Source organism: Oryctolagus cuniculus, chromosome 18 (genome assembly GCF_964237555.1).
Source record: "Oryctolagus cuniculus chromosome 18, mOryCun1.1, whole genome shotgun sequence".
NCBI classification, from domain to species: domain Eukaryota; kingdom Metazoa; phylum Chordata; class Mammalia; order Lagomorpha; family Leporidae; genus Oryctolagus; species Oryctolagus cuniculus.
In genome coordinates this window covers 26,395,845-26,418,373 of record NC_091449.1, presented here as the reverse complement: position 1 = coordinate 26,418,373, position 22,529 = coordinate 26,395,845, and the positions used below count along the sequence as shown (strand labels likewise).

Sequence of the window (22,529 nt, the reverse complement as noted above, 5' to 3'; positions counted from 1 at the left end):
CACCCCACCCCGTCTCCCCCCCACTAAAGGCCTCCAGGCCCCAGCCAGTCCGGGCGGACAACTCGGCTAGGCCCCAAGCCGATTCTGCGTGCGGCGCCTCCGGGTCAGTCACGCGGCACGAACGGAGGAGGAGGAGGGGAGAGCAGGGAGGCCTGCCCGGGAGAACGCCGCTCCGGGAAAGAGCTGCGAGTACCCTGGGCGCCGCCTCGGCGGGGGCGCTGCCGACCCCCGGCCCCAGAGCAGTCAGGGGAGGAGGCGCTGTCTGGTTTACCGCGAGGTGGGGCCAGAGGTTCCGGCCCTCTCCATCCCCGCCACGCCTGGGCCTCCTCTGGGGGCGCCACCTGTGCGACCCGGGCCTTACCGGGGAGTCCCAGGCCAGGCCCAGCCCCGAGGCGCGGTAGCGGAACTCCCAGGGCCCCAGCGCCAGGAGCCGGGCTGCCTGTGGTCGCGCCACTTGGTCGCCACGTGGCTTTAGACAAGGAAGATGGGATAGCAGCTTCCACCTCGCATGGCTATCGCAGGGCTATTACGTTGCCCAGGACAGGACCTGGCAGGGTTGCCACGGCTATTATGGGCTTAGCAGAACCAGAGAACTGACGATGGGTCTGGGGCCCGGCCGCCGCCGCCCAACCCGGCCTCCAGGCGGGCCCAAGCGCTGCGAGCCGCAGCCGGCCCCGCCCCTCCGCGCGCAGGCTGCGCTCCACGTGCTGCGTGTTTACCCACGTGATGCAGCCCCGCCCCCGAAAGGCTCCACCCCCGGCCCGCCCCCTCCGCCGGCGTCACGGCGGCGGTCCGGCTGCCACCTGGCCCTGGCTACACATGGGGCTGCGCCGCGCTGGGCTGAGAGAGCACGGCCTCATGTCGCCCCGACGTCCGCCTGGGCGACTGGAGCTGGCCGCTCACTCCCCAGGCGGGCCAGGGCAAGAAAGGCTTTGCTTGGAGACCCGCTGCTCCGGAGCGCGACCCAGTCAGGCCCAGCGCAGGGCCGCTTGGGGGCGCGCACCATGGAAGGGGCGTGGCCAGAACAGCTGTGGGCGTGGCCGGGCGTGCGCAGGCTCTCCAGCGGCTTCCCCGGGCCACCGATTCAGCCACGTGTTCCGTGGTGGCTGGGAGCAGGTGCGCGGGCCGTCTGGGGCTGGCCTTGGCTCTGCGAGACAACCGGATGAAACTCTCGAAAAGGTACGCGCCCAGATTCCTCGGCAGAGCCACTGCCTCAGCCTTGGTCCTTGCCTTCTGTCTTCCTGGGGCCACCCTCCTGCTGTCTCACGTCCCAGGTTCCTGCTGCCCAGGGCTCAGGCCTCGGGAGCTCTGGATTCCGGGCTTCTGGAACATATCTATCCTTTTAAAATTTTTTAAAAAGATTTTAAAGGATTTATTTATTTATTTAAAAGGCGAATCAGAGAGAGAGAGAGACAGAGATCTTTGGTTTAACTTAGGTGTACCAGGGACTTTCCTAAGTGCTTTGTGAGCATTAACTACATCTGAATCCTTAGCCTCCCGCCCAGACTACTCGCGCTCAGAGCACCATTTTTTTTTTAAGATTCATTTATTTAAAATGCAGAATGACAGAGAGAGGGAGAGACAGAGGGAGAAAGAGATATTCTGTCCACTGGTTCACTCCACAAATGGCCTCAAGGGCCAGGACAAGGCCACGACCAAGCCAGGAGCCAGGAACTCCATCTTGGTCGCCCGTGTGGGTGGCAGGGGCCCAGCATCTGCTGCCTTGCCAGGCGCATTAGAAGGAAGCTGGATCAGACGTGGAGCAGGCAGGACTTGAACCTGTGTCGCAGGTGGCAGCTTAACCCGTGGGCCACAGTGTGCCCCAAGGCACTGAGTTCTTACATCCACCCTCTTTCAGAAGGCCTCCCCGAACCCGCCTGCGTGAGGTGCAGTCCCTCTTCCTTCATCTTTGCAGTGAGGGATGTGCTGGCTCCACTAACCCCAAACAGGACTTCAGTCTTTCGTTGTTTACATTGTTTTCTAGTTTATTTATTTGAAAGGGTGCGAGAGAGAGAGAGAGAAACTCCTTATCTCCAAATGCCCCCAACAGCTGGGGCTTGGACCAAGCTGAAGCCAGGACTCAGGAACTCAATCTGGGTCTCCCCTTAGGAAACCAAGGGCTTCGCTGGCCCCCTGCTGCCTCCCAGGGTGCGCATTAGCTGCAAGCTTGAACCCAGACACTCCCATATGGTAGGAGGGTGTCCCCAGCGGCGCCTTCACTGCAACACCAAACGTCAGCCAGGGCTTCCGTCTTGACCCCTCGGTGTCCTCAGCCCCGAATCCCATGCGTCCTGCCCTCCTCCACCGTGATTCTCTGCTACACTCATCTCTGTGCCTGGAAAAGCCGCAGCATGCCTTGCCTGGGCTCAGTCCGGATCCGTTGTCCTCCTCCTGTCTTTTCTCCCACAGCGGCAGGGATCTTTTGTAAACGTTAGTCTGAAACCTGAACCTCTTCAGCTTGGCCAGTGGCAGAAAGAAGAGAGGGGTGGATGCCTTTGGGCCCTGCCCCTGTGAACACAGAGCTTGAAAGTCCTGGCCAGTGCCAGAAGGTGAGAAACCGACCGAGGCAAGGAGTGGAAGCAAAAGGCAACGTGGTAAGACAGTGTGGCTTATTTTATTTAAGATTTATTTATTTATTTATTTGAAAGTCAAAGTTACACAGAGAGAAGGAGAGGCAGAGAGAGAGAGAGAGAGAGAGAGACAGGTCTATCCACTGGTTCACTACCTGGTTGGCTGCAATGGCCGGAGCTGAGCCGATCCGAAGCCAGGAACCAGGAGCTTCCTCTGGGTCTCCCACGCAGGTGCAGGGACCCAAGGACTTGGGCCATCTTCTACTGCTGTCTCAGGCCATAGCAGAGAGCTGGATCAGAAGTAGAGCAGGCAGGAATTGAACGGGTGCCCATATGGGATGCCGGTGCTGCAGGCAGTGGCTTTACCTGCTGTGCCACAGCGCTGGTCCCGTCACACGATGCAATTTATTAAGATCAGAGCATAAGGGCTGGCTTTGTAGCGCAGCAGGTTAAGCTGCTGAATGTGATGCTGGCGTCCCGTATGAGTGCCACTTCAAGTCCCTCCCAGCTGCTCCTCTGCGATACAATTTCCTGCTAATGTGCCTGCAAAGGCAGAGGATGACCCAAGTGCCTGGGCTCCTGCTATCTGCACGGAAGACCAGAATGGGGTTCCTGGCTCTTGGCTTTGGCCTCGCGTAGCCCCAGATGTTACAGCCACGTGGGGAGTGAACCAGTGCATGGTCACTCTGTCTTTCAAATAAAATAAATAAATCTGTAAACACAAAGCAAAACATTTGGTAGACAAACTGACTTAATGAAAAAGTTGAATAGGCGGTTTAAGATTAAGAATATGGGGCTGGCCAGCGCCGCGGCTCACTAGGCTAATCCTCTGCCTTGCAGCACTGGCACACCGGGTTCTAGTCCCGGTTGGGGCGCCGGATTCTGTTCCAGTTGCCCCTCTTCCAGGCCAGCTCTCTGCTGTGGCCAGGGAGTGCAGTGGAGGATGGCCCAAGTACTTGGGCCCTGCACCCCATGGGAGACCAGGAGAAGTACCTGGCTCCTGCCATCAGATCAGCGCGGTGTGCCGGCCATGACGGCCATTGGAGGGTGAACCAACAGCAAAGGAAGACCTTTCTCTCTGTGTCTCTCTCTCACTGTCCACTCTGCCTGTCAAAAAAAAAAAAAAAAAAAAAGAATATGGGGCTGGCCCTGTGGCATGGTGGGCTAAGCCTCTGCCTGTGGGGTTGGCATTCCATATGGTGCCGGTTTGTGTCCTGGCTGTTCCACTTCTTATCCAGCTCTCTGCTTATGCACGTGGAAGAGCAGTGGAAGGTGGCCCAAGTGCCTGGGCCCCTGCTCCCAGTTGGGAGATCCAAGAGAAACTCCTGGATTGTGGCTTCATTCTGGCCCAGTGGTGGTCATTGTGGCCATTTGGGGAGTGAATCAGTGAATGGAAGACCCTTCTCTCTGTCTCTTCGTCTCCTTGTCTGTAACTGCTCTGCAAATAAATAAATTTTTTTTTTTTAAAAGAAGATGAAAAGGGGCCAGTGCTGTGGTGCAGTGGGTTAACACCATGGCCTGAGGCGCTGGCGTCCCATATGGGTGCCGGTTCAAGACCTGGCTGCTCCACTTCCAATCCAGCTCTACTGTGGCCTGGGAAAGCAGTAGAAGATGGCCCAAGTCCTTGGGCCCCTGCACCCACGTGGGAGACCTGAAAGAAGCTCCTGGCTCTTGTCTTTGGATCGGCGCAGCTCCGGCCATTGCGGCCAATTGGGGAGTGAACCAGCGAATGGAAGACCTCTCTCTCTCTCTGCCTCTCCTCTCTCTCTGTGTAACTCTGACTTTCGAATAAATAAACCTTAAAAAAAAAGATGAGAATATAAAGTTAATAATAGATTCTTTTGCAGTAACAATGCATTTCTTAGGAATGTAATAAAAAGATATCCTGTACAATCCTGAAGTATTATGCATTAACCTAATGAAAAATACCCAAGTTTTTTTTATTAAAAGATTTATTTTATTTATTTGAAAGACAGAGTTACAGAGAGGTAGAAAAAGAGAGAGGTCTTCCATCTGCTGGTTCACTCCCCAGGTGGCCGCAGCAGCAGGAGCTATGCCGATCCAAAGCCAGGAACCAGGAGCTTCTTCCGGGTTTCCTACACAGGTACAGGGGCCCAAGGACTTGGGTCATCTTCTGCTTTCCCAGGCCATAGCAGAGAGCTGGATCGTAAGTGGAGCAGCCGGGACTATATGGGATGCCAGCACTTCAGGCCAGGGCTTTAACTTGCTGCACCACAGCGCTGTCCCTACACAAGATCTTTAAGAAGAAAATTTAAAATTCTAATGCGTCGATTTAAAAAGACCTGATTTTTTTTTTTTAAAGAGAGAGATCTTCCATCTGCTGGTTCACTCCCCAGATGGCAGCAATCACTGGGGTTAGGCCAGGCCATAGCCAGGAGCCAGGAGCCTCATCTGGGTGTCTCACATGGGCGAGGGCCCAAACAATTGGTCCATTTTCTGCTGCTTTCCCAGGCACATTAGCAGGGAGCTGGATCAGAAGTGGAGCAGCGGAACTTAAACTGACACCCAAATTAGATACCAGCATTGCAGGCGGTCGCTTTATACTCTATACCACAACTCCAGCACCAAGACCTGGGATAATGTCTTAACTTTAAATAAATTTAAGTTTTCTACCAAATAATCTGTATAGTTAATTCAATTCTGCTAAAAATTCTAGCCTAACGTTACTGGAACTTGAAAAGTAAATTCTGGGGCTGGTGCTGTGGCATAGCGGGTGGAGCTGCTACCTGCAGCACCAGCATCCCCTATGGGTGCTGGTTCGAGTTCCGGCTGCTCCTCTTCTGATCCAGCTCCCTGCTGGTGCACCTGGGGAAGCAGCAGAGGATGGCCCACCCGACTGACCCACCTCAGGAAGCCAGATGGAGTCTGGTGCTAGGAGAGACTGTTAGTGTGTCAGCAGGTGTAGCAAAACTGCTCACATGCACACCTAGGGCTAACTGGGGTAAGCAGTGCAGCAGAGTCGTCAGGAGGCGTGCACTGTCGGGTCAGCCTCCACTGGCGTGGCCCTGTGAGGCCCATGGCACCTCCTTGTCTCACCCTGGGCCCAGCCCTGCACCTGGGGCAGCAGCAGTTCCAGTGTTGGGTTTACTCCTGGAGCGGCTGCTCAGAGGCCTCCAGTGGTACTTAGGAGCACAGAGTTGTGGGTGTCTCCTGCAGTGGGCCTCGTCCCGTAGAGTTTGGTGAATGAAGACAGCGATGGGGGCTTTCATGGGGGACAAAATTGTTCAGTTCTTGACCTTTGGGGGGGGACTTGGGGAAGCTGGTGAATGAAAGCTGAGAGCAAAAGGCAGTCTGATTCTCCTCTGCTTTCTCAGGAATGAGACCAAAGATGGTATCTGTGTCTGCCTTTGGGAGGGTTTTATGGGTTTCTGCATTTTTTTTTTTTTTTAAAGATTTCCTTATTTACTTATTTGAAAGGCAGACTCAGAGAGAATGTATCTCCCATCTGCTTGTTCACTGCCTAAATGCCCACAACAGCCAGGGCTGGGCCAGGCTGAAAGCAGCAGCCAGGAGCTCCATCTGGGTCTCCCACGTGGGTGCAGGGTCCAAGGACTTGGGTCATCACTGCTGCTTTCTCAGGCGCTGGGTCGGTAGTGGAGCAGCCAGGATTTGAACTGGCGCCCCCATGGGATGCCACATGCCAGCCCTGGTCTCTGAGCTCTTGTCACTGATTCCCCTGCTCCTGCCCTCAGGAAGTGACTTTGGACTTTACTGGGGAGAGAGTAGGTCAGTAGCTGGGCTAGGGTCGTCTGCACGGGTTAGGTGTGTTTGTACTACACCTGTAAGGAATCAGGGATCAGAGGGTTCGAGATCAAAGCAGACAGGACTTAGAGGGCAGAGCCTTGGCTTTGGAGTGTACACACCTATGTCCTAGACCCTTTTCTACTTCTAGAGATGTGAGCTTGGGCAGGAGACCCTGCCACCTAAGTCTTGGTTTTCTTCCCAATGAGTGGGGAATAAAGATGAAGCCTAACTCAGGGGGTTGGAGTCAAGGGGAAGAAGATATTCGAAACCAGTTCTCTCCCTTCTTCCCTCTCTCTCTCTCTCTGTCTCTTTTTTAAAAAGATTTATTTATTAATTATTTGAAGGTAGAGTTACAGAGAGACAGAGGTAGAGACAGAGAGGTCTTCCATTCACTGGTTCACTCCCCAAATGGCCACAACAGCCAGAGCTGTGCCCATCTGAAGCCAGGAGCCAGGAGCCTCTTCCAGGTCTCCCACATGGGTGCAGGGGCCCAAGGACACTGACAGGTGGACATTCTCATTCCTTGTTTTTTTTTTGTGTGTGTGTGTTTTCCCCACACACTCCTTATTACCAGAGTGTGGAGACCCCTCAAAAGCTGAGAAGCAGGGCACGTATTAGAGCCGGTTAACTCGAGTCCCGGTCCCACGTGGCTTCAGGATGAGGCTGCCCTTGGAGCTGTGGGAGTGACGAAGCAGCCCTTGGGGAGGGAGGGAGAGAGGTGGAGCAGGGACTGTAGGATGTTCATTTCCCCAGTCGACCTGACCAGGCTAAGGGATGCCCACACAGCTCAGTGTGTCTGTGAGGGTCTCTGCATTGGAGTCAGCCCGTCACCCAACCTGGGTGAATGTTGTGCAACCCGCTGACGGCTCAGACAGAGCTGAAAGGCTTGCGGGGAGAGTGCCTGCCCCCCTGAGCAGGCTCGCGCAGCTACCGCCACCTTTGGAGGCGGTCGGAGCGTCTGGATCTCTGCTTGCAGACAAGGACCCAGAGCTGCGCCCCTGGCTCCCTGCCCCTGGGGACCCTGAGATGTCCTGGCTCTCCAGCTTGCCGACCGCAGCCTGGGGGACTTGGGGCCTCGGTAGACAGGTGAGCCAGTTCCGGTGACGCATCCCCGCATGTCCCACTGGCTCTGTTTTCTGGAGAACTGGAATGCGCAGGGTGGCTCCTTCTGCTCATCCAGAATTCTGACAGTTCTCACTTCAGTTACATTGATTTATATTTAAAAGGGAGTATTGCAATGATAATAATAGTAACAGTCACAGGCTGAGCATCCAGGGCGGATGTCTGCTGCTTCTGCCTTCACCCTTCCCTGTCTCCCCTTTCTCACCCCCATTCTCAGACTGTAGGCTTTGTGTTGGGTTGGGCACAGACCAGCACGGTCATTTATGGGGCCCGGAGCAAGACGGAAGTGTCATGGCCTGGTCAGAAGTTACTGAGGGGCGGGTGTCGTGGCACAGCTGGTTAGACCGCTCAGGACGCCTGCAGCTCCCATCAGAAAGCCGGATCAAGTCATGGCCACTCTGCTTCCCATCCGGCTCTCTGCTAATGTGCCTGGGAGGGCAGCAGACGGTGACCCAAGTGCTTGGGGCCCTGCCACGTACTTAGGAGGGCAGCATAGAGTTTGAGGCTCCTGGCTTTGGCCTGGCTCAGCCCTGGCCATTGTTGGCATTTGGGGAATGAACAAGTAGATAAGATATCGCGCGCTCTCTCTATTCTCTCTCATTCTCTCTCTTTCTCTCTCTCTTCCTCTTTGTCTCTCTGCCTTTCAAATAACTCAGTCTTTTAGCAATTACTAAGAATTTCAAGGGGCAGCCTTTTGGCACAGCACTTAGGGTGCTGCTCAGGACACCAGCATCCCACGCTGGAATGCCTGGCTTTGTACCCTGGGGCTGCTTCCAGTTCCGGCCTCCTGCTAACGTGCGCCCCAGGAGGCAGCAGGTGGTGGCTCATTGTGTGGGCTTCTGCTGCCCACGTGGGAGTTGTGGTGGCTGAGTTCTGGGCTCCTGGCTTTGGTCTGGCCCAGATCTGGCTGTTGCAGGCATTTGGGGAGTGAACCAGCAGATGAAAGGTTGTCTCTGTTTCTCTGCTTTTAAAATGAATAAAAGAATAGAATGAACTGAAAAAAAAAAAAAAAAGGAAAAAGGAGTTTCGGGATTGTGACAGCAGAACTTCAAACCAGGATCCTGTGAGGCTGCCTAGGCTGCGCCCCCATGAAACCAGTGCCGGGTGGGGCCAAACCCAGGCTTGGCCAGTGGGGCGTGGAACTTCCCCCCCCCCCACCCCAAGAAAGGCTCTGACTTCCTGGGACTGCCCCCTGCGGCGGGCCCTGGCTGGGAAGATGCAGTCCAGGGGGTGGGCTTCTGAGACCCTTGAGCTACAGCCCTCAGCAATGCAGGCCAGTGTACTGCATCTGCACATGAGTGTCGGAGGCCCAGCCGGGAATCGTGACTCCTAGAGCCTTTCATTCTGTCTTCTGCATCGGTTCACTGAGTGGTCGTCATACAGCACGTAGGTGACACTTGAGCACATCTGGCATTGTCGCATAGGCTGGAATTGCCTCCCCAGGGCTTGTGTATTACAGAATACTTCCATGGACGAGTGTGGTTGTGCAGGGGGGTAAGCCTGTGTTACGCATCCCACATTGCAATGCTGGTTTGAGTTCCAGCTGCTCTGCTTCCGAAAATCCAGCTTCCTGCTAACGTGCCTGGGAAGGCAGCAGAAGATGGCCCGAGTGCTTGGACCCCTTCACTCATGTGAGAGACCAGGATGGAGTTCCGGGCTCCTGGCTTCAACCTGACCCAGCTATTTAGGGAGTGAGCCAGCAGGTGGATGACCTCTCCTGCCTTTCAGAAACAATCCTTAAAAAGAAAAATTACCTCTGTGATGAGGACCACAGGGATGGGAGTAGAGAGAGGTGGGTGGAGGGTCAGACATCCCTAGGAAATGTTCAGTGTCGGCAACTGGCATTTGTCCAGCACCCTCATATCGCAAATGGGGAAACTGAGGCCCAGAGAAGGAAAACCGCTTATTCCAGATCACTCAGCAAGCTAGCGCAGAGCGGATGATGCCTGGGACCCGGTCTTTAGTGTTTGGATGCTCGTTTGGGGCAGCCTTCGCCATGCTCTTGTGAGCTTCCATGACACTACGTGTAGAACAGCCCTGGCTCCGGTTAGGACTGCACGCCCCAGTGACTGCAGCAGACAGAAGCCTGGGGATGCATCCCCCTCTCTGTGCTGCCCTTCACAGCCCGTCCCTCAGGACCCGGGTGCAAGGCTGTCCCCGTCCTCCCAGCTCAGCGACACGCTCAGCTCCCTGCAGCCTTTGCACAGAGCGCCGTGGTATCCACCTGCTGAGCGTTTAGTTTACACTATAACAAGCTCTTATGTGGTTATTGCTGCTGAGGTTTTCTCTCTCCATTTTTAAGTTTATTTATTTTAAAAATTCAAGCCACACGTACACTTTAAAATTTCTGGGTTATAATTTATAAAAAGATATACTCATTTCAAGTAAGGTTTGTTTTTTTTTTTTTTAATCTATTGTAGTTATTTGAAAGACAGAGTTAGAAAGAGGGAGAGAGAGGGGGAGATCTTCCTTCTGTTGGTTCATTCCCCAAACTACCACAATGGACAATCAGTGCTGGGCCAGGCTGGAACCAAGAACCAGGAATTCTCTATGGTTCTCCCATGTGGGTGTGTTACCGGAAAAATTGCAGGGTTCTTGTCTTCCCACAAGAAAGAACTCAGGCGTGAGACAGAGAGTAGTGGGAGATAAAATAGCAAGGTTTATTAGGGAAGGGACATCTGTAAGGATGGAAGGGCACCTCTCCAGACAGGACCTGGGAAAGAGTGCAGGGCCGGGGTGGGGGGCGGGAGGAGGGGAGGAAGGAGCAAGGTTACATGGTTGAGTGGAGAGAGTACACCTGGCCAGACCAGGCGGGCTGCTCAGCAGAGAGGCAGAGGGCTGAGCTAGGCGGTGTGTGTGTGTGTGGTGGTGGTGGTGGTGAAGGAGATGGGTCTTGCTTCCCCACCTCTGCTCCTCTTGGAACAAAGGACTTTTTGGATGTAAATAGAAAAACTTCTGAGTTTTCCCCTGAAGGTATCAGACAGGAGGAAGCCTAGCTGGTGCCATCCTGAGTTTAGATGAAGGGTGAGCAAGACCCCTGGAGAATGGGAATCTGGAGCAGGGAGTTTGAAATGCAGATACTGGGCTGCACCTGGGAGATTGTGGAAGATTTGTCAGGCAGAAGGGGCGGGGACCTCCACCTGGCAGGTTATCAGGTAGAAGGGGGCAGGGCAGGATGCGAATACCAGGCTGCCCCTGAAACATTGTCAGGATGACTTTGAGATGCAGATGCATATGCTGGACTTAGATGTCTTCTCTTTAGGCCTTTATGTCACACACACATAAGCTCATAACTGACTTCCTACCTAACAGGTGCAGGAACCCAAGCAGTTGGGCCATCCTCTGCTGGTTTCCCAGGCACATTAGCAAGGAGCTGGATCAGAAGTGGAGCAGCCGGGTCATGAATCAGCTCTCTGTTAAGGGGTCCAGCACTGCAGGCCACAGCTTAACATGCTATGCCACAACCCAGCCCTCAAGTCAGTTTTCAGAAGATCCAGGTGTGGGCATTTGGCACGGTGGTTAAGTTTGTGCTTGGGACGTCCACGTCTCGTATCAGGAATGCCGGTTCCAGTCCCAACTGCTTCACTTCTGATGCAGTTGTCTACCTGTGTATCCGGCTAATGTGTATCCTGAGAGGTCAGCAGATCCTTGCTCAAGTACTTGGGCCCCGTCACACGTGCGGGAGACTCCTGGCTCCTGATTTTGGGCTGGCCCAGCTCTGGCTGCTGCAGGCATTCGGGGAGTGAACCGGTAGGTGGAGATCTCTGTCTGTTTGTCTCTCTGCCTTTCAAATACAATGAAAATAGACCCCAGAATAACCACTGCCACAGTTGAGATACAGAGCATGTCAGTCACCCCTCCCCCAGATTTCCCTTGTGCTCCTTTGTGGTCAGGCCCCCTCCCCCCACCAGCCCCAGGCAAACACTGGTTCACCGTCCTACCATACTTCGCTTTGGCTTCTCCAGGTTCCTGTAAATGGAATCCTACTGGACCTATTGTGCCTGGCTTCTTTTCTCTGGGAATAAAGTCTGAGATTTGTCGGGGCTGTCATGTGTCTACTGGATTCTCCGTTTGGAGGGAGTGTTGTTCTTAGTTCTGGGACACATTTATCTGTCCAATTGTTGACTGATATTTAGGTAGTTTCCAGTATGGTGTGATTGTGAATAAAGCCACCATGAACAGTCATTGGAAGACGTCATGTTGGCATATGTTTTACACCTGGAAATTTCTGGAACAGGATTACTGGGTCACATAAGTGTTTGTGTATTGGGCATCCTGTTTTCTGAAGTAGTTGTACCATTTGACACCCCCACCAGCAGCGTGAGCATCCATCCGCTCCCATCCTCCCTGCTTGCCGTTCGGCCAGTGTCTTTGTCATTGTAGCTGTCCTAGTGAGCGTGCAGTAATTCCCCAGGGTGGGTTTACCTTGGATGTCCTTGAGCAAAATATCTTGGCTTTTTTTTTTTTTTTTTTTTTTTTTTTTTTTACTGAAAGACAGAGATGTCCCATTCTTGAGCTCACTCCCCAAATGTCTGCAACAGCCAAGGCTGAGCTGGGTTGAAGCCAAGCGCTGGGGGCTCTCTCTGGGTCTCCCAAGCCCGTGAATCATCCCTGCTGCCTCCCAGGGTGGGCGTTAGCTGGAGCGGGGAGTCGAGCAGGGGCTGGAACCTAGGCCCTCTGAAGCAGAATGCTGGCGTCCCCAGCAGTGGCTGAACTGTGCCGGCTGCCTGCCCCTGTTGCTAAGTGTGTATCTTCTGTGAACTGACTCTTCAAAGCGTTGTCCTGTTTTGTTTGGAGAGACAGACGGACGGAGCTCCTATCTCATGGTTCTTTCCCTCAGTGCCCACAAAAACCTGAATTAGACCAAAGTCAGGTGCCAGGAACTCAATCCTGATCTACAGGGGTCACAAGAACACGAATTATTTGAGCCATCACCGCGGGCTCCCAGGTGTGCATTAGCAGGAAGCTGGAATGGAGTGTAGAGTCAGGACGTGAGCCCCAGGCGCTCTGACATGGGGTATGGGCATCTAATGGTTTCTTAACAGCTAACTCAAAAGTCCACCCGCCCACTTTTTTTTTTTAATTATTTTTATTTGACAGGTAGAGTTATAGACAGTGAGAGAGAGAGAGAGAGAGAAAGAGAGAGAGAAAGGTCTTCCTTCTGTTGGTTCACTTCCCTAATGGCCACCACGGCCAGTGCTGTGCTGATCCGAAGCCAGGAGCCAGGTGCTTCCTCCTGGTCTCCCATGCAGGTGCAGGGCCCAAGCACTTGGGCCATCCTCCGCTGCACTCCTGGGCCACAGCAGAGAGCTGGACTGGAAGAGGAGCAACTGGGACTAGTACCCGGGTCCCCAACCAGGACTAGAACCTGGGGTGCTGGTGCCGCAGGTGGAGGATTATCCAAGTGAGCCAGGGTAGTAGCCCTCCTGCCAACTTTTCAATTGGTTGTTGATCTTCCTTGTTTTTGAGATGGATACCAGGGATGCTGTCCTTTAGCAAGTAGATGTATTGACATTATTTTCTCTCAGTCTGTGGCTTGCCTTTTTATTTTCCTAAGTCTTGAACAGCAGGCTTTACTTCTTTATGAAATCTAAATTTAGGGGCTAGAGCTGTGGTGTAGGTTAAGGCTCTGCCTACAATGTCAGCATGTCAGCATTCCATGTGGGCGCTGGTTTGAGTCCCAGCTGCTCTACTTCCTGTCCAGCTCCCTGCTAATGCATTCTGGGAAAGCAGTGCAAGATGGCCTAAATGCTTGGGCCCCTGCAACCACGTGGGAGATGCAGAAGCTCCTGGCTTTGGCCTGGCCCAGCCCTGACCATTGTGACCATCTGGGGAGTGAACCAGGGCATAGAGGACCTTTCTTTCTGTTTGTAATTCTACCTTTCAAATACATAAATAAAATCTTAAGAAGAAAAGATTTATTTATTTATTTGAAAAACAGAAATAGAGAGAAGGAGGTGGATGCTGGCACCGCAGGCGGAGGCTTAGCCTACTACACCATAGCGCCAGCCCCATAAATAAATCTTAAAAAAAAAAAAGGATTCTAAATTTATCATTTTTTTTCTTTAATGGTTTGTGCTGTTTTGGTTTATTTAGAAAATCTTTGACTAATCCAAAATCACAAATGCTTTCCTTTTATAGTTTGATAGATAGTTTTATCTTTTATGTTTAGGTCTGTGGACTCCTTTGAGTTAAAATTTTATACTCGGGACTGGTGCTGTGGCATAGCGGGTAAAGCCACCGCCTGCAGTGCCGACATCCCATTTGGGTGCCGATTTGGGTCCTGGCTGCTCCATTTCCAATCCAGCTCTCTGCTGTGTCCTGGGAAAGCAGTAGAAGATGGCCCACGCCTTTGGGCCCCTGCACCCTTGTGGGAGACCCGGAAGAAGCTCCTGGCTCCTTGCTTCAGATCGGTGCAGCTCTGGCTGTTGCAGCCATTTGGGGAGTGAACCAGTGGATGGAAGACCTCTCTCTCTCTCTCTCTCTCTCTGCCTCTGCCTCTGCCTCTCCTTCTCTCTCTGTGTAACTCTGGCTTTCAAATAAATCTTTAAAAAAATAAAATTTTGTACTCTATTCTGTATTCTGTTCCATTGTGTATTAATATACTATTTTGATATTTCTAGATATTATATTTATATACTGTTTTGGTTACTTCAGAATTATAATTAGTCTTTTTATGCTGAGATTTAAAAAATTTTATTTAAGATATACAAGCTTTATGTTTTTCCTTTGTACAGATTTAAGAACATAGTGATACTTGCCACCCTGCCATCCCTCCCATTCATGCTCCAACCCTTCTTTCTCTTCCCTCTCCTATTCCCACTCTTAACTTTTTTTTGAATGTATAACTATTTATGTTTTCTGTAAATACAACTTTAGGAATATAGTGATTCTTCCCCCCCATACCCACCCTGTCACCCACATTTCCACCCCTCTTTCTCCTCCCTCTTCTAAGATTTTTTTTTACTAAGATCTATTTTCAGTTAACTTTATGCACATACGATTAACTCTATAATAAAGTAAAGAGTTCCACAAATTGTATGTGAAAAAAAAACTGTTCCTCAACAGTCAAGACAAGAGCTGTTCAAAGTCATTACATCTCGAAGTGTTATTTTCACTTCTATAGATTACCTTTTAGTTAGGTACTCTGCTGTTATCACAGATCAGGGAGAACATATGGTATTTGTCCTTTTGGGACTGGCTTATTTCACTAAATATGATGTCCAGTTTCATCCATTTTGTTGCAAATGACAAGATTTCATGTTTTTTCACCACTGTATAGTATTCCATGGTGTACATATCCCATAGTTTCTTTATCCAGTCTTCAGTTGATGAGTGATAGTATTTGTGATGATTCCATATCTTAGCTATTGTGAATTGAGCTGTGATAAACATGGAGGTGCAGATAGCTCTTTTATTTGCTGATTTCATTCCCTTTGGTAAATTCCCAGGAGTGGGATGACTGGATCATATGGTAGGTCTATATTTGGATTTCTGAGGTATCTCCAAACTGTCTTCCATAGTGGCTATACCAGTTTGCATTCCCACCAACAGTGGGTTAGGGTACCCTTTTCCCCCATACCCTCACTAGCATTTGTTGTTTGTTGATTTCTGTATGTGAGCCATTCTAACGGGGATGAGGTGAAACCTCATTGTGGTTTTGATTTGCATTTCCCTGATGGCTAGTGATCCTGAACGTTTTTTCATGTGTCTGTTGGCCATTTGGATTTCCGCTTTTGAAAAATGCTGTTTAAGTCCTTTGCCCATTTTTTTTTTTTAAGATTTATTTTTATTTATTTGATAGAGTTACAGAGAGAGGTCTTCCACCCACTGGTTCACTCCTCAAATGGCTGCAGTGGCCAGAGTAGAGCTGAGCTGATCTGAAGCCAGGAGCCAGGAGCTTCTTCCAGGTCTCCCACATGGGTGCAGAGGCCCAAGGACTTGGACCATCTTCTACTGCTTTCCTAGGTGCATTAGCAGGGAGCTGGATTGGAAGTGAAGCAGCCGAGACTGGAACCAGCGCCCATATGGGATGCCGGTACTGCAGGCGGAAGCTTTACCTGCTATGCACCAGCACTGGCCCCGAATCTCTCCATTTCTTCTAGGTTTCCTCAGTTGTTGGCATACAGTTCTTTGTAGTAATTTCTGATGATTCTTATTTCTGTGGTGTCTGTAGTTAAATTTCCTTTTTCATCTCTAATTTTATTGATTTGGGTCTTCTCCCTCTTTTTATGCTTAGTGGGGTAAATGGTATATCAATTTTCTTTATTTTTTCAAAAAAACAGCTCTTTGTTTTGCTGATCTTTTGTATTTTTTTTGTTTCAATTTTATTTCTTCTCTAATTTTAACTATTTATTTTCTCCTACTAGTTTTTGGTTTGGTTTGCTGTTGTTTTTGTAGGTCCCTGAGATGCATTGATAGCTCATGTATTTGGTGCCTTTCCAATTTCTTGATATAGGCACCAGCTGCTATAAACTTTCCTCTTAACACTGCCTTTGCAGTATCCCATAAGTTTTGATATGTTGTATTGTGATCTTCATTCGTTTCCAGACATTTTTTGATTTCTTTAATGACCCACTTTTCATTCAGGAGCATGCTGTTCAGTCTCCATGTATTTGTTTATGTTCTAGAGATTCTTGAGTTGTTGACTTCCAGCTTCATTCCATTGTGGTCGGAGAAGATGCATGGTATGATTTTGATTTTTTTGAATTTGCTGAGACTTGCTTTATGGCCTAGGATGTAGTCAATCCTGGAGAAAGTTCCATGCACTGCTGAGAAGAATGTGTGGTCTGCATCTGTAGGATGTAAAGTTCTGTAGATACCTGTTAGGTCCATTTGGTCGATAGTGTTGATTAACTCTGTTGTTTCCTTGTTGATTTTCTGTCTGATCTGTCCATTGCTGAAAGTGGAGTATTGAAGTCCCCCATTACTATTGTATTGGACTCTGTCTCTCTCTTTAGATCCATTAACATTTCTTTTAAATAGCCAGGTGACCTGTAATTAGGTGCATATACGTTTATAATAGTCATATCTTCCTGTTAAATTGATCCCTTATCATTACATAGTGCCCTTCTGTGTCTCTTTTAACAGTCTTTGTGGTAAAGTCTATTTTGTCAGATATTAGGATGGCTATACCAGCTCTTTTTTGGTTTCTGTTAGCATGGAATATCTTTTCCAACCTTTCACTTTTCAGTCTGCATGTTTGTTGGTGAAATGTGTTTTTTGTAGGAAGCAAATAACGGGTTTTGTTTTTGAATCCATTGAGTCAGTCTGTGTCTTTTAACTGGAGAGTTGAGGCCATTTACCTCCAAGGTGACTACTGGTAAGTAACAACCTGACTTGGCCCTGCCATTTTTCCATAAATATTCCTATTGTTTCCTTTGGATTTCCTTTCTACTTTCTACTGGGAGATTTTCTGCCTTCACCTTCTTTCATAGTGAGGACTTTGTGTGTTTCTAAGTGTAGCACATCTTTAAGCATCTTTTGTAGGGCTGGACAAGTGCTGACAAATTCTTTCCATTCCTGTTTGTTATGGAAGGTCTTTATTTCACCTTCATTCATAAATGAGAGCTTTGTAGGGTACAGTATTCTGGGTTGACAATTTTTTTCTCTTAACACTTGGAATAAATCTCACCTTTCTCTCCTAACCTGTGGGGTTTCTGATGAATAGTCAGCTGTGAGTCTAATTGGAGATCCTCTGAAAGTAATCTGGTGTTTCTCTCCTGCTCATTTTAAAATCTTTTCTTTATGTTTTACTGTGGAGAGTTTGACTATAGTGTGTCATGGTGAAGATCTATTCTGGTCACGTCTGTTAGAGTTCTATGTGTTTCCTGTATTTAGATGTCCCTTTCTCTCTCCAAATTAGGAAAGAGTTCTGTTATTATTTCACTAAAAAAAGCCTTCTAATTCATTCTCTATTTCCATGCCTTCAGGAAAACCTAAGACCCATATGTTGGGTCATTTGATAGTACCCCATATGTCTCCAACACTTTTTTTTTTTTCAGTTTTCTAATTTCTTCTTTTTTTTTTGATCTGATTGTAAAATTTTCAGAGATTTATCTTCTAACTCAGTTATTCTTTCTTCTGCCTCATCAAGTCTGTTCTTAAGGCTTCCCACCATATTTTTATTTGTTCTATTGAATTCTTCATTTCCAACATTTCATTTTGATTTCCCTTGAAATCTCAATTTTGTGGGAAAACTTTCATTCATGTCATGTACAGATTTCTTTAGTTCATGAATTTGCTTCTGATCTCTTCTAAGTAATCCTAAGTAATCAGTTTTTTGAATTCCATTTCTGTCATTCCGTCAGTCTCTTCATCCTCACATTCTAGTATTGAAGTGTTGTGTTCTTCTGTGGCATCATGTTGCCTTCCTTGTTTCTTGAATTGCTGTGTTTATTATTAGGTATTTGTGGTGATATTTGCTGGCTTTTTTTTTTTTTTGTATATTTGGGGGGATCTTTCACATAGACGGTCACCTGTGAGCGGTCAGTCTGAGCCTTCCTTCCTGATCTGTTTGCGTGTCTCTTTCGCTGTCTGATTTCCTTGGTCTGGACTTCTAGGACAGTGCTGAGTATGAGTGGAGAGGGAAGCCATCGTCTTTGCCTGACCTTAGGACACCATCCTCTCTTAGCCTCAACGGTGATATTGGACGTCGGCTTTCCAAAGATGCATTTTAATCAGATTGAGGATGTTTTTTCTTTAGCCACAAATACATGTTGAATTTTCCAAGAGCCTTTTCTGTATCCATTAACATCATGAGATACTTCTGTTATTGAGTAATGAGGTTGACTATCTTGATTTATCATTTATTTATTTATTTGACAGGTAGAGTTATAGACAGAGAGAGACAGAGAGAAAAGTCTTCCTTCTGTTGGTTCACTCCCCAAATGGCCGCTACGGCTGGCGCTGCACCGATCTGAAGCCAGGAGGCAGGTGCTTCTTCCTGGTCTCCCATGCGGGTGCAGGGCCCAAGCACTTGGGCCATCCTCCACTGCTTTCCCGGGCCACAGCAGAGAGCTGGACTGGAAGAGGAGCAGCCAGGACTAGAACTTGGCACCCATATGTGATGCCGGCACCTCAGGCGGAGGATTAACCAAGTGAGCCATGGCGCCGGCCCCGATTTATCAATTTTGATCAGACCTATCCCTGTGTTGTGATAAAGCCTACTTTTATATATTTCTAGATTTGATTTGTTAAAATTTTGTTGAGCTTTTGTACCTGTGTTTCAAGTTATATTGGTCTGTGTTATATTTTTTTTTTCTTGTAATGTTTCTATCCTGTACTACTGGCCTCATAAAGTGACTTGGAGGTACTGCTTCCTATTCTGTGTTTGCAAAGAGTTTCTGTGGGCTTGGTATTATAGTTCCTTTTTAAATGTCTGACAAAATTCACTAGTGAAGCTCCCTGAGCCTTGAGTTTTCTTTGTAGGAAGAATAATTTGAATCCAATTTTAAAATAGATACAGTACTGCTTAGAATTTCTGTGTCTTGGGGCCAGCACTGTGGCATAATGGGTAAAGCCACTGTCTGCAGTGCCACCATCCCATAGAGGTGCCAGTTCAAGTTCTGGCTGCTCTACTTCCCATCCAGCTCCCTGCTACTGTGCCTGGGAAAGCGGTGGAAGATGGCCCAAGTGCTTGGGCCCCTGTACCCATGTGGGAGACTTGAAAGAAGCTTCTGGCTCCTGGTTTGGGCCTGGCCCGGCCACTGTGGCCATTTGGGGAGTGAATCAGCAGATGGAAGACCTCTGTCTCTCTCTATCTGCCTGTCTGTCACTCTGCCTTTCCAATAAATAAATAAATCTTAAAAAAAAAAAAAAATAGAATTTCGGTGTCTTCTCTATTTGGAAGGCAGAGTTGTAGAGAGAGCGAGTGAGCGAGCGGGAGGTTCATGGAGCTCTTTGCCCCTTTCCCCAACCTGTCCTCTGCATCTCTTCCATGCGCCGTTCATCCGTGTCGTGTTTCCTGCTTTAGGGAGTACAGTGTTTTCCCTGAGTTCTGTGGGCTGCTGGCGTGAGTTACTTAGCCTGAAGGGAGGGGTCATGGAAGTCTCCATTTTTAAAATAGAAGTGCACTTGCTACTGTCGTCTGCAGCGGGGAGGGGCCGGGCCCAGGCCTTGGGGTTTGGCGCTGCTTCCAGATCGACAGCGCCAGGATTGGAGTGAGTTAGCTCGTCCCCTCTGAGTTGTCCCACTGGTGTGTGGGGAGAGCTCACATCTGGTTTCAAAGGTGTGTTGTGGAAAATGCTTTGTTATTCCTTAAAGAACTAATTTTTTGATCAGTGTATCTGAAATTGTATCATATTTTCACCTCTTCAAAGAAGAAGGCCCAATTTCAAATATTTAAAGTTTTCATTTTCTTTCATATCTTACTTGTTTTAGGTTAAGGTTTTTTTTTTTTTTTTTTTTTTTTTTTTTTTTTTTAATTTTTGACAGGCAGAGTGGACAGAGAGAGAGAGAGAGAGAGAAAGGTCTTCCTTTGCCGTTGATTCACCCTCCAATGGCTACCGCGGCCGGCGCGCTGTGGCTGGCGCACCGCGCTGATCCGATGGCAGGAGCCAGGTGCTTCTCCTGGTCTCCCATGGGGTGCAGGGCCCAAGCACTTGGGCCATCCTCCACTGTACTCCCTGGCCACAGCAGAGAGCTGGCCTGGAAGAGGGTCAACCGGGACAGAATCCAGCGCCCCAACCGGGACTAGAACCTGGTGTGCCAGCGCCGCAAGGCAGAGGATTAGCCTAGTGAGCCGCGGTGCCAGCCTTAAGTTTTAAACTTTATAAATGGGCCGGCGCCATGGCTCACTAGGCTAATTCTCTGCCTTGCGGCACCAGCACACGGGTTCTAGTCCCGGTTGGGGTGCCGGATTCTGTCCTGGCTGCTCTTCTTCCAGTCCAGCTCATTTTAAAACGATGTATTTATTTATTATTTGAAGGGCAGAGAGAAAATCTGCTTGCTCACTCCTCAGATGGCTACAAAGATTTATTTATTTATTTGAAAGACACCATGACAGGGGCAGAGAGAGTTCGTTCATTCACTGGTTCACTGCCCAAATGACGCTTATGGCCCAGGATCGGCCAGGACGAAGCCAGGAGCCCAGAGCTCTATCCAGGTCTCTCATGTGGGTGGCAGGGGCCCGAGTACGTGGGCCATCCTCCACTGCCTTCTCAGGCACACTGCCAGGGAGCTGGATTGGAAGCAAATCAGCACTCTATTACAGGATGCTGGCATTGGAGGTGGCAGCTTAGCTCGCTGAGCCACAATGCCAGTCCCTACTCTGAGCATTTAAGGTTATGAATTTCCTTTGAAATACTGAGTTGACTGCATCCCACAAATTTTAGTATGTTCTGTTTCCATTTTCATTCATTTCAAAGTATTTTTCACTCTTATGATTCCTACTTGATCTATCTCAAGTTTGCTGTTTAACTTCATTAGAAATGTTATTTAGTTACCAAACTGGGAGATTTTCCAGATATGTTTTTGTCACTGAATTCTAAGTTAACGAACATTTCTGCATGCAACTGAATGAAACGTGTAGGGTGCAGTGTTCTGTGAATGCCAACTAGTTCAGTTGTTGGATGGTTTTGTTCAAGTCTTTTATGATCTTAATTTCTGCTTGTTCTATCAATTACTGAAAAAGGAGGATTGACACCTCCACCCTAAATGTGGAGCTCCTAAATGAAGCACTGAACGAAGCTCCTAAATGAAGCTAAAGGGGCACCCTGAATGAAGACGCTCCTGGCTCCTGGCTTTGGATCTGCTCGGCTCCAGCCATTGCGGCCATTTGGAGAGTGAACCAGTGGATGGAAGACCTCTCCTTCTGTGTCTCTATCTCTGTAACTCTGTCTTTCAATAAATAAAATAAATCTTTAAAAAAGCTTTCTTGGGGCGGGCACTGTGGCATAGTGGGTAAAGCCACTGTCTGCAGTGCCGGCATCCCATATGGGCGCCAGTTTGTGTCCTGGCTGCTCCACTTCTGATCAAGCTCTCTGCTATGACCTGGGAAAGCAGTAGAAGATGGCCCAAGTCCTTGGATCCCTGCACCTGCATGGGAGACCCGGAAGAAGCTCCTGGCTCCTGGCTTCGGATCAGCACAGCTCTGGCCGTTGCAGCCAACTGGGGAGTGAACCAGCAGATGGAAGACTTTCTCTCTCTCTCTCTCTCTCTGCCTCTCCTTCTGTCTCTGTGTAACTCTGACCTTCAAATAAATAAAGAAATATTAAAAAAATAAAAAAGCTTTCTTAACAATAAGTGTTTTTATTGTTTCTCTTTTTCTGTCTTTGTACTTTTAACAGTTCTAATTAACATGTTTTTTCCTAGATAATAATTATTTTGATTTTGCTTTTTGTCATATCTGTCTCTGCTTTTTAATTAGAAAGTTTAGACCAATTACATTTAGTGTAATTACTGGCGAGTTGAGTTGAAATTTACCAATTTTTCTGTTTGTTTTGTTTGTTCCATCAGTTTTGGGTTTCTTACTTCTCTTTTCCTTTTTCTCCATTGAGGAAAAAACATTTGATCTTCACTGTTGGGTCATGGTTTCTCATCTGCATGGGACAGGCAGTTTTGGATTTTGTCCTGGAAATTGTGATGAAATATTGTGGAGACTCTGGATTCTTTGTTTCTGCTGAAGAGCACTGATTGCCTGCCACTCCCCCTTTCATCAGGTATAATGAACAAATACTGTATATATTTGCAGTATACAAAATAATGTTTTAGAATATGTATACATTGTAAAACGCACACTTAAGATGATTAAATCAAGCTAACACATTCATCACCTCATCTGTTATGTCTGTGTGTGGGTGAGAATTTTTACTTAGATCACTTAGCAGTTTTTAAGCGTGAAGAATATTGATTTTTGTTCAATAAAGTTGTTTTCAACCCGTACACTGTCTCCTGCAGAGCACAGTGGTTGAAATCTCAGCTGAGTGTTCTTTGCCTCAGCCTTGCTGTTAGGCGACTGTCTTACTTGTATATGGTTCTACAGTCAGCAAGAGCTTTGGGCATTTGGTGCTCGGATTGCGGGGCTCCCCTTCAAAGACCCCCCTTCCCCCACCTGTTTTTAACTTCTCCAGT

At 48.8% G+C, this 22,529-nt stretch overlaps 1 long non-coding RNA gene across 2 annotated transcripts; it reads left to right on the top strand.

Annotated features, from left to right (window-relative positions):
• Positions 1–746: 746 nt before the first annotated feature.
• Positions 747–21,685, top strand: LOC127487532 (uncharacterized). Of its 2 annotated transcripts, XR_007914415.2 has the most exons (3): positions 770–1,179; positions 2,410–2,594; positions 21,091–21,685. It is a non-coding gene; the product is annotated as an uncharacterized lncRNA (long non-coding RNA). The 2 variants fall into 2 exon arrangements; XR_007914416.2 differs by lacking the exon at positions 2,410–2,594 and having other exon boundaries at positions 747–1,179.
• Positions 21,686–22,529: the final 844 nt, after the last annotated feature.